The sequence below is a fragment of the Rhinatrema bivittatum genome, chromosome 19 (assembly GCF_901001135.1).
Source record: "Rhinatrema bivittatum chromosome 19, aRhiBiv1.1, whole genome shotgun sequence".
Taxonomy (NCBI): domain Eukaryota; kingdom Metazoa; phylum Chordata; class Amphibia; order Gymnophiona; family Rhinatrematidae; genus Rhinatrema; species Rhinatrema bivittatum.
In genome coordinates, this window is record NC_042633.1 from 33319362 (window position 1) to 33330905 (window position 11544).

Genomic DNA, 11544 nt, shown 5'->3' on the forward strand with positions numbered 1-11544 from the left:
TGGGTGGGCATTGGGGGACAAGGTTGGCTGGGTGAGTGGTGGGGGATATTGCAAGGGTCCTCGGGGGTATTGTGTGGACCTACAGGGCGCTTCATGATATATAATGGCGGCTAAACTTATTTCCTTAAACGTTAAAGGGTTAAATACCCCTAGGAAGAGACAGACCCTCAAGAGAGAACTACAGAGGCAGCAGGCTGCAATCGTTTTCCTTCAGGAAACGCACGTCCGTAAGCACCATGAAAGGCTTTTGATTTTCCCCAATTATTCCTCCTCATTTTGGGCTGCCAGTTCTCAGACTCAAAAGTACACTGGGGTGGGTATTCTTATTTCTTCGGCCTTAGTGCATGACGTACTGTTCCAGGTGTGTGACCCATTAGGAAGATATGTGTTGGTGAAACTTAGGCTGGGCAAACAGACACTCACGTTGCTCAACGTTTATTTCCCAAACTCTCAGCAGTCCTCCTATATACATGCGCTGGATGATCTTCTGCGGAACCGTGCAGAGGGTGATCTGATTCTGGGAGGGGACTTCAATTTCATGCAGGACCCTGCGGTAGATTCTAGCTCAGGGAAGTCCTATGCAGCTCCAGTTAGGCGTCAGTGGCATACCTTTTTGGCGGATTGGGGACTGGTGCATATTTGGAGGGTGAGGCACCCGCACTCCCACTCCTATACTTTTTACTCCCGCCCGCATGACACTTATACCCGGATTGATTGTTTTTTCATGTCCTCTGCTTTCCAACATTTGGTTCAGAAAGTTGATATTGACAGCATCACATGGTCCGATCATGCATTGATCTGGATGACATGCTCCCTTGGTGATCAGGACAGGGGATTTCGCCACTGGCGTCTTAATGATAGCCTCCTGAGGGATCCCCAATTTGCTAGCCAAGTGGAGAAGCAGCTACAGACATACTTTCAGGAGAATCAGACGGGTGACGTGTCCCCGCTAACGGTCTGGGAGTGCTCTAAGGTGGTGATACGGGGCACGCTTATAGCGAGGGCGGCCCACTGCAACAGAGAGAGGGAGGAGCAGCGGGTTACATGGTTAAAGGACTTGGCTCTCTTGACCCAATCACATAGCCACACTAAATCCAAAATGACGTATCGGAAGATACTGCAGGTTAAAGACAAGATTCGGGCCCTAGAGGATTCGGCTATTAGTCACCAACTTATGCTTGCGAGGCAGCAGTTCTTTGAGGGAGGAAACAAGGCGGGCAGATATTTGGCTAGGCAGCTACGGGTCGCTCAGGCCAAAACGGTGGTTGCCCAAATTCTTGCTGAGAATGGGGACCTGGTTACCGCATCTGATGGTATTCGTGCCTCCTTTACTGCCTTTTATTCCAAGCTGTATACCAGGGATGAGTCCATCACGGAGGACGCCATAGATGCGTACATACAATCGGTTAGGTTGCCGGGGCTTCTATCTACCCAGAAGGATTTCTTAGATAAACCTATTGAGACAGAAGAGGTCCTTTCTGCTATCAAAAAACTCAAACCGGGTAAGGCTCCTGGCCTAGACGGCTATACAGGGACTTATTATCGCAAATATGCGGCCCAACTGGCGGGACCCTTGACTGCTGCTTTTAATTCCCTGGGAGAGGGGGCCTCCTTAACTCCAGATGCTAACACCGCAGGCATTACAGTACTGGCCAAACCGGGCCGCGATCCTACTAGGTGTAGCTCCTATCGCCCAATATCCTTAATCAATATTGACTTGAAAATCCTGGCTAGGATTCTCGCTGCCAGACTTAATGGGATATTACCAGGGATCATTCATAGTGACCAGGTGGGATTCGTTCCGGGCAGAATGGCAGCGGACAACGTGCGGAGAATTATTGATATTATAGACCTAGTACACAGGGATAATACCCCAGCGGTTCTGCTCGCCCTGGATGCGGAGAAAGCCTTTGATCTGGTACACTGGGAGTTCTTATTCAGAGTGCTGGGTGCTATGGGTTTTGGGGCGGCTTACCTGAAGTGGTTGAGGAAGCTATACGAGAACCCATTCGCTCGCGTGAAGGCGAATGGGGGATATGGGATGCCCTTTACCATACAGAGGGGGACAAGACAGGGTTGCCCGCTGTCACCTCTATTATTTGCTCTGTTCTTGGAGCCTTTTGCCCAGCGTATAAGGGAGGCCACAAATATAGCAGGTATTTCCAGAGGTGATATGCAGTTTAAAATTTCTTTATTTGCTGACGATGTCCTGCTTACCCTCACAGAACCTGACTCCTCACTTCAGGGGGTTATGGAAGAATTGGGCAAGTTTATGGCAGTTTCCGGCATGAAAGTCAACTATGAGAAGTCTGAAATTTTGAACTTGACCTTACCGTCTGCGGAGGTTGGCGTGTTAAGTCGCTTATTTCCCTTCAAGTGGGCTACTACATCCCTCAAATATCTGGGGGTTCGCCTAGGGTCTCACACAAAATACTTATATGACCTAAACTATGGTCCCCTTACTACCTCCATCACGAGTGATTTGGTACGGTGGGAGAGGCACACTCATTCCTGGCTCGGTCGGCTGGCCATCCTAAAAATGAACATCTTACCTCGATTCCTTTATTTTTTCACTACTATCCCCATACACATTACTTCTACCCAACTCAATAAATGGCAACAAATTCTGTGTAAATTCATCTGGCGAAAGCGGCCCCCAAGGGTATCTAGAACTATGCTATACCAACCTAGGTCAAGAGGGGGGATGCAATTGCCAAATCTATCTTGGTACTATTGTGCGGCACAGTTGCGTGCTTTGGTGTCACTTCATTGTACACATGACCTCCCTCAGTGGGTGAAGCTTGAACAAGCCTTGGTGGGTACCATGCCAGTTTCCGCGATGCCTTGGCAACCCTGTTTGACTTGGTCCGCCGTAGCACTGATGCCCTATGCTTTAGTTACCACAATGAGGATCTGGAGGCAATGGAGGCCAACATTGGTGGGGACGGAGCCCTTCTCATTAATGTCTCACTTGTTTACTAATACCCTGGGGCCAGGTGCTGTGTCTGCTGGCTTGGCTACACGATGGAGGGGGGCTGGTATCTACAAAATGGCTCATGTTATCCAGCAGGGGGTTCTGCTCACTAGGGAACAGCTGGGTGCACAGCACCCCATTACTAAACCTGATTTTCTTCTTTATGCTAAGCTCCATTATTTTATTCATAGAGGGATGCAGCAGGGTACTCTACGGGGCACGGGCACTCTGTTTGAATCTTTTTGCAACCATGCCTCGTCTATTAGGGGCATCATTTCAAAAATTTATGCCCTTATTAATGGGAAGAGATGTGGATTCCCAAAATTTCGCACTAATTGGGAATTAGATTTTCACAGGGACCTTGAGGATCAGGATTGGGACATAATATATACCATGGCTCATAAATGCTCTTTTTCTGCGGGTCTGCAGGAAAACTGCTATAAAATGCTATATAGATGGCATTACTCCCCTGATCGGTTACATAGATTTGTTCCATCCATATCGGATCAGTGCTGGAGGGGATGTGGAGCAGTTGGCACTTACTATCATGTTTGGTGGACCTGTCCAAAGGTCGACTTGGTATGGCAGGGGGTATTCACATGGTTAACTCTACTCTTACGCAAACCTGTGGTGCCTAAACCATGGCATGCTTTATTGGGTCTTCCAATGCCGGATTGCAATAAAGACACATACAAATTCATGTTGCAGGTATTTATTGCGACTAGGGCTGAAATAGCTCTACATTGGAAACAGGCTCAGGCTCCTTTGGTGGCCGGAATACTCCAACGCCTATACTCATATTACCAATTGGGCAGACTTACCGCTACTCATCATAATCGCCTGCCTGCATTTTATCGGTCTTGGGAACCATATCGGCTCTGGCTTGATAAGCAAGCTCAAACATCCAGTGTGTAATCCACTTTCTTTACTGCTGATCTAGTAGTCTCCTGCATGTTCTGTGTGGTACTTGACCCATTCGTTGGGACCAGCATTGGTGCCTGTAGCTCTTGAGCCCTGGGTGCCGTCATTTTCCTTGGCATAGTATGTACCAGTATTTGTTTGCTTTACGTATAGGCGCGGCAGTAGTTATGTCTCTTTTTGTTAGGCATACACTCCTAGGTATCTAATTATTTCTATATATGCCTGTTTTCCCTTGCTTGTTCATGTATGCTCCTATATTACTCAGTATAGGATTACTGCTCTCATATGCTAGCCTGTTTATCTTTCTCAGTCACATCCGTTTATTACTGTTTACGGATAATTACAAATACCAGGTAGTTGGGGGGGGGGGGGGGGGAGGGAGGGGAAGCGGGTCACTTTGGTTGGGGCTATAAAAGTTTGGTAGTATATCATTTGTATTAGCTCATCATTACCATTCCTATGATATACGTTCATACTCTTGCTCTCATGTATTGTATATGATAGCTATGTTTTTGTATTATCGTGTTTTTATGGATTCTGCCAATAAAAATAGATTACAAACAAAAAAAAAAAGAATAACTTGAAAGGAGACAAGAACACTTTCCTAGTCACTAAAGAACAATTAAATAAGAGAACCAGCTCTCAATTCATCAGATACAATGTGTTACCAGAGACTATGAACTTGAACAATAGCAAAGAGATACAATGTTACTTAAAGGGCAAACTACTTTGGAAACATTCAACACACAGTATAGCCATGGCCAAATATTGGCAAGACCTTAAAGCCTCAAAAATCAGTTTCATGCAGACCATTTGGTGGCGCTGTCTTTGAAGCCAGCTCCTTATCCTTAAGAACCAATTTTTTTTAAATTGTGCAGCTTGTCTGGTCTACTCCCATGTATACATTGTTGCCAGATAAGAAACAATTGTGTCACTTTTCAAACAACAACATTCTACTCTCATTCTGCAAACAGCAACATTGGATTTACCCAGTTTCACAGTCTTTATAAACACATTGTACTTAATGGGCAGATTCGCCACTAATTTACACAGTGGGAGCATGTAAATATTGAATAGTGTTACTGAGAGCGCAGAGCAGTGGCGTAGCCACGGGTGGGCCTGGGTGGGCAGCTGCCCACCCAATTTAGACCCAGGCCCACCCAACTGACACCGGAACTGCAAGGCTGTCGCGGGATCCCATCCCCGCGACAGTGAAGAGGAGAACCCACGCCTCGCGCGCCATCACGGCACACGTGGGGAAGCGGTCCTACAACCATATGGCCGACCGATCTTCCTGTTTGGGGGGGGGGGGGGGAGGAGAGCGGAAGTGCCGCGCACAGCTTCCGCTTCCTCCCCCCAGAGCAGGAAGATCAGCTGGCCTCTCCTGCAGCCACTGGCCTCCTGCTATCTTCGGGCCGTATGGCCGACCGATCTTCCTGTTGGGGGGGGGGGGGGTGAAGAAGAGCGGAAGCGCCGCGCACAGCTTCCGCTTCCCCCCCCCCCAGCAGGAAGATCGGTCGGCCGTATGGCTCGAAGATAGCAGGAGGCCAGTGGCTGCAGGAGAGGCCAGCTGATCTTCCTGCTCTGGGGGGAGGAAGCGGAAGCTGTGCGCGGCGCTTCCGCTCTTCTTCCCCCCCCCCCAACAGGAAGATCGGTCGGCCATACGGCCCGAAGATAGCAGGAGGCCAGTGGCTGCAGGAGAGGCAGCTGATCTTCCTGCTCTGGGGGGAGGAAGCGGAAGCTGTGCGCGGCGCTTCTGCTCTCCTCCCCCCCCCCCCAAACAGGAAGATCGGTCGGCCATACGGCCCGAAGATAGCAGGAGGCCAGCTGATCTTCCTGCTCTGGGGGGAGGAAGCGGAAACTGTGCACAGGCTTGAATGTGTATGTGAGGATGAGAATGGGAGCCTTGTGTGTGTGTGGGTGAAAATTGGACCCTGGGTGTGTATGGGAGTGAGAATGGAGTCTTGAATGTGTGTGGGCGATAATGGAAGCTTGAATATGTGGGTGAGGATGGAAGCTTGAATATGTGGGTGAGGTTGGAAGCTTGAATGTGTGTATATATGGGTGAGGATGGAAGCTTGAATGTGTGTATATATGGGTGAGAATGGGAGCCTGGGTTTGTGTGTGTGTGTGGGTGAGAATGGAAGCTTGAATATGTGGGTGAGGATGGAAGCTTGAATGTGTATATATATATGGGTGAGAATGGGAGCCTGGGTTTGTGTGTGTGGGTGAGAATGGAAGCTTGAATATGTGGGTAAGAATGGGTGCTTGAAAGTGTGTATGTGTGGGTGAGAATGGGACCTTAAATGTGTGGGTGAGAATGGGAGAATGGGTTTGTGTGTGTGGATGAGAATGGGTGCCTGGATGTGCGTCTGTGTGTGCATAAGAATATAAGCCTGGGGAGGGGTGAGAAAGTGAGAGCTTGTATGTGTGTCTGCAGAGAATGTGAGCTGTGGGGGGGGGGGGGGGGGGAGAGCATATGAGAGTTAGAGCCTGAGTGTGTGAGGGAGTCTGTGAGAGAAAGCATTTATGTATATATGTGTGTGTGTGTGTGGAAGGGAAGAAGACAGTAGTAGAAAAGACACTGAAGAGGAATTAGGAAATGAGCGACAAGGGAAAAAATGGGAAAGAGAGACCAGGACCAACTGATTAGAAAAATACAAAGATCAGACAACAAAGGTAAAAAAAAATATATGTATATATATATATAGAGAGAGAGAGAGAGATGTTAGCAATTTAAATATGTCATCTTTGGGAATGTGCATTCTTATATTTTTGTATTTTGCTCTTTCTTAAGTATTCCACTGTTCAGACATTTTAGTTTCTCAGGCTTTCTATTTTGGCTTTATCTATATGTTTCTGTTTCTAATTTATAGTCTCTTATTTCTATATTAGGTAAGGGTCGGTCTCAGTTTTGCCTGTTTGTGACAGAAATGAGTATTTCTAGCATATAGTTTCTCTGTAGTAGTAGTCCAGCCTGTTCTGTTATTCCCGTAGGTGATGTATTAATGTTCTAGGGCCTGGTGTAGTATTTGCATTGCTGCTTTTTCATAAGGTTGCTGTTTGAATCCTGAGAGTCAGTGCTGTGATTGTTTGGCAAGGTTCCAGATGCCTCTTTCTTTGCAAGAGTTTGTTACTTCACAAAATAGCAGTGGAGGGTTATTTTTTGCTGAGATTACACCAGAATTTGAATTTTTTTTTTCATGTTACTTGTAATGTGAATTGCCGCAGCTTTGCGCTGCACCTGTTCTGATGATTAATTATATTTTATTGTATTTATGAAGATTTCTGGGTTTCGCAAAGATGGTTCATGAAAGAATACATTAATTTTTGTTTTATTATATGATTGAATTTGATTGTTTTCTATACTTGAAATAATTGAAGTAAATTATTTTAAAGTTTCATACATGACACATAATGGCTGTTGCAAACTACTTAGAAAGCCATTCTAGGGTGCAGTATATGGCATTATTTATCAGTAAGAAAACAACTAGTAGACCTGCATGCCTTGTGCCCACCTATGTTAACCTTGTGCCCACCCAAAAAATCAATTCTGGCTACGCCACTGGCGCAGAGCCTTGAGGGACCCCTGTGTCAATATGGAAAGCATCAACTGCGAGATTGGCGCCTGAAATCCCTCGTAGTCATCATTTTCCCAGGGCTGGGAGGGGAGGGAAGAAGTCAGTTTATCCTAATCCTTTATTCTCTATGTATTTAGTTCCAAATATTTGAGCTTCTGCTTTTCTCCAGATTGGTTTCAAAGCAGATTGCAATCTGGAATCTAGAATGGAGCAAGTTCTAGAACTTTGCACAGTAAATGGACAAATGCTGAAATAGTGCTAGAACTAAATTAATTTAGCATACAGTAAAAGAAAAAAAAAGCCATTAGCATAACCAGAAACATAATAACTCTAGAGCTCTCCAAGGTAAGTGCTCACTGATTAAGGAACAACATATCTTTGAAGTGACAGAATATCGCACTAGAATAAGCAGAGAGTAACGGCTCTATTTGTCCTCCCTGCTAAATACTCATGGGTGGTGGGACGTGGTCAATTGGAGGACGAATCAGGAAAGGTCTGGTCAAATAGCCCTGCCTTAACTTTCTTTAGGCGGGTGGGAAACGGCCCCTTGCTCCAGAAAGCAGGGGCAAAGCAGCGGAAGGACTTCTTTCTTGCGGGAGTTACTTTAGCGGATGTTTACAACAGGGGAGGCTGGAAGGACCGGCCCTCTGTGAAGGTCAGAGAGGTAACAGAAGTGTAGGGCTAGAAAAGTCTGTTACAGAGTCACAAATGTGTAATCATAGATAGGAAGAAGAGAAATTCGCGCCCCCTCCATTCCCCCCACACACAAAAAAAAGTGTTGTCCTCCCTCATGATTACAGACAGCCCTTCCAAGCGCAGGATCTCATATCCTACGTAGGACCCCCTACCTGATATGGACTGAGAAAAAGAGCTCTAACACAGCCATTTCTCTGGGAAGCAAAAAAAAAATGCACCCCGAGCTCTGAACCCAGAACCAGCAAACTTAAGATGATGCTCCCCAAACTCACTCAGCCGAGCCCTCCGGCTTCTCCCTGCAACGACCTCCATGTGGCAGAGCCCAAGCATCCCGCGCCTAGATCTGAGACTGCACCCCCGGATCTTACCTTCTCTCTGCAGCCCCTCATCTTAGAGTGCGCCCAGAAACCCCCAAATCCACGTGCGGCAGAAGGAGCGATGCAGGAAACCCCAGAAAATGAGTGCACACTAGAACCGAAATCACTTTTAACTCGCCCGACCTAAGAAATACCGCGAAAAACAAGGGAGCGGAGTGGGAGAGGCTAGAAATAATTCCACTCCCAACACCCGGATACAAAGCGCAAGAAACCTAACTTCTGCCCACCCAGCTAGATCTCCCGCGTTTCATGCTAATGACCTGCCCTTGCAATCCGCCCACGGTTCCAGACCACGCCTCCCTCCCGAAACACGTTTAAATGGTCAGCGCGCGATTTTTTTTTTCATGCATATCAGATTGCATCCCGGAGGAGGAGCGTTATAGCATTTCGGGGGTTTTATACAACGCCATAGAACTGTGCAGCGTCTATTTATTCCTTTATTTTCAGAAGGCGATAGCCTCACGTGCAGAATCTTCCGCTGTACAATTATTGGATTTCTCTACTGTAAAATCAGTGATTCTCAAGCACTACTTGGAGGCAGCAGTCGGGCTTTCAGCTGGTGCAGAAGAATGTGCCTGAGATAAATGTGCAGATGCTGGATCCCTCGCTATATGCAAGTTGTCCTCATGCCTCTTCATTGGGGGTGCGCTAAAAACCAGACTGGCAAGTTATAAAGTTTAACTATGATTTTTTTTTCTGTACTACTGGAAACGTTGACGGTAGGGGCAGCAGTGGCTCCAACGCTGGCTTCCGCCTTTGGCAGTACCGGCTCTGGATCAGGATCCCTCCAGGCCTTCTGCTAGTAGGATTTTGGCACTTTAGGCAAGCGCCTGATTTTCCTAACGGAAGCTCTGGCCCTGGTTGGAATTATTTTTCCTCATGGGAATCACTTTGCACTTTTCCATAATAAAATGTCATCTGCAGTTCAGATCCCCAGTCTCCTATCACAATGTCCTTCTGCAGTTCCTCACAATCCACTACTGTTTGAACAAGCTTGAATAATTTTGCGTCCTCCGCACATTTGATCACCTCCTTCCTCCTCCATCTTTCCAGATCATTTATGAATATGTTAAAAGCACCGCTCCCGGTGCAGATCCCTGAGGCACACCACTGTTTACCCCTTTCCACTGACAAAACTGACCATTTAATCCTGCTCTCTGGTTCCTGTCTTTTCACCAGTTTGCAATCTACAATGGGACATTGCTTCTTATCCCATCACTTTTTACCTTACTGATAAGTCTCTCAGGAGGGACTTTATCACCTGACGTCAGCAATCTGCATGTTTATTAACCCCTTCAAAACATCTACCAGATTGGTAAAATCTTTACTAAAACCATCTTGACTCTTTTCCATTAAACCATCTCTACCTGTATAACCAGTAATTTTGTTTTTAAGAACAGCTTCTACCATTTTGCCCTGCACGGATAGCAGGCTCACCCTTTTTATTATTTGTTTTATAAATCTGTGTTATGTTGGCCACGCTCCACTCCTCAGGTATTGTGGCTGTTTTAAAGGCGAGGTTACAGATTAAGGACAACAGGTTTGCAGCTTTCTGTTCTTTCAGAAGTCTGGGGTGAATACCATCCATTCCCCTGAGATGTGAATGGGCAGGCTTGGATGGATATTATTGTTTTTATCAGCCTTTATGTTCTAGGTTTCTGATCCTTAACCCTTTTTTTTTATGGCTGACAGTTTGCTCAGCACTTTGTGAGGTATAACTATTGTATATTTATAGAGCGCTGACGGTGTGCATCGTAGGGCATGAGGTTTAATTGTTGGGTAACAGTATTTCTATAGCATGCAGGAGCTATGGGAGGTGCTATAGGAGCTATGGGGGGGTGTAAACTTTGTATTCTTTTATAGACCGCTGCTACATAAGGAATGGAAACACAGTACTGCAATCTACAGTCTGACCAGGAGATAGCGCCAATGAGCCATGCAGGACAAAGCCCTCCCTAAGACTTTTTTAAGGATCTTGTTGAATCGGGCAGTGGTGCCTCAGATGGTAAGATTTCGAAACTTGTGAGCAACAGCACCCAACAGCAAGGTTTTACACATCTTTAATATACATTCATAATTATCTTTAAAAAAAAATACATTTCAAACTCTCTCTCTAAAGCGAGAGATTACACTTTCCATTCACTCACCTCATGCACAGATCAGAAAAGACTGGAGATTGTGGCTGCAAACTCTTTAGACTTTCCCTTGGAAAATGTAAATGGCAGTGGGGGAAGTGGATTTGTAGGAGGCACATTTTTAGGACCCTGATTTGGGGCCTATTTCAGACCGTACGAAAGTTGCCCGGGAGAGGGGCACCAGCCCACTCTCCCAATGAAATGTAGAGACAAACAGCTGTGCCCTGCATCCCGCAGGACACACTATGTAACAAATTCAGCTGTGCCCTGCATCCCGCAGGACACACTATGTAACAAATTCAGCTGTGCCCTGCATCCCGCAGGGACACACTATGTAACAAATTCAGCTGTGCCCTGCATCCCGCAGGACACACTATGTAACAAATTCAGCTGTGCCCTGCATCCCGCAGGGGACACTATGTAACAAATTCAGCTGTGCCCTGCATCCCGCAGGACACACTATGTAACAAATTCAGCTGTGCCCTGCATCCCGCAGGACACACTATGTAACAAATTCAGCTGTGCCCTGCATCCCGCAGGACACACTATGTAACAAATTCAGCTGTGCCCTGCATCCCGCAGGGGACACTATGTAACAAATTCAGCTGTGCCCTGCATCCCGCAGGGGACACAGAAAAAAAGAAGGCCTGAACAAGAGTCACAGAGTTGTGACGCAGCTGTCCAGAGATGTACATTCCTGATTTGGGGAATGAGCTTAAAATCACAAAAAAAACTACATAGCCCAGAATCCTCCATTGCCACTGATCCTATCCCAAACCTCATCATTTTCCTATCTAACCTTTCACTTGTTTAATTCTGTTTAAGCCTTTGGATCATCCACTTTAGTTACAGAGTGCAGT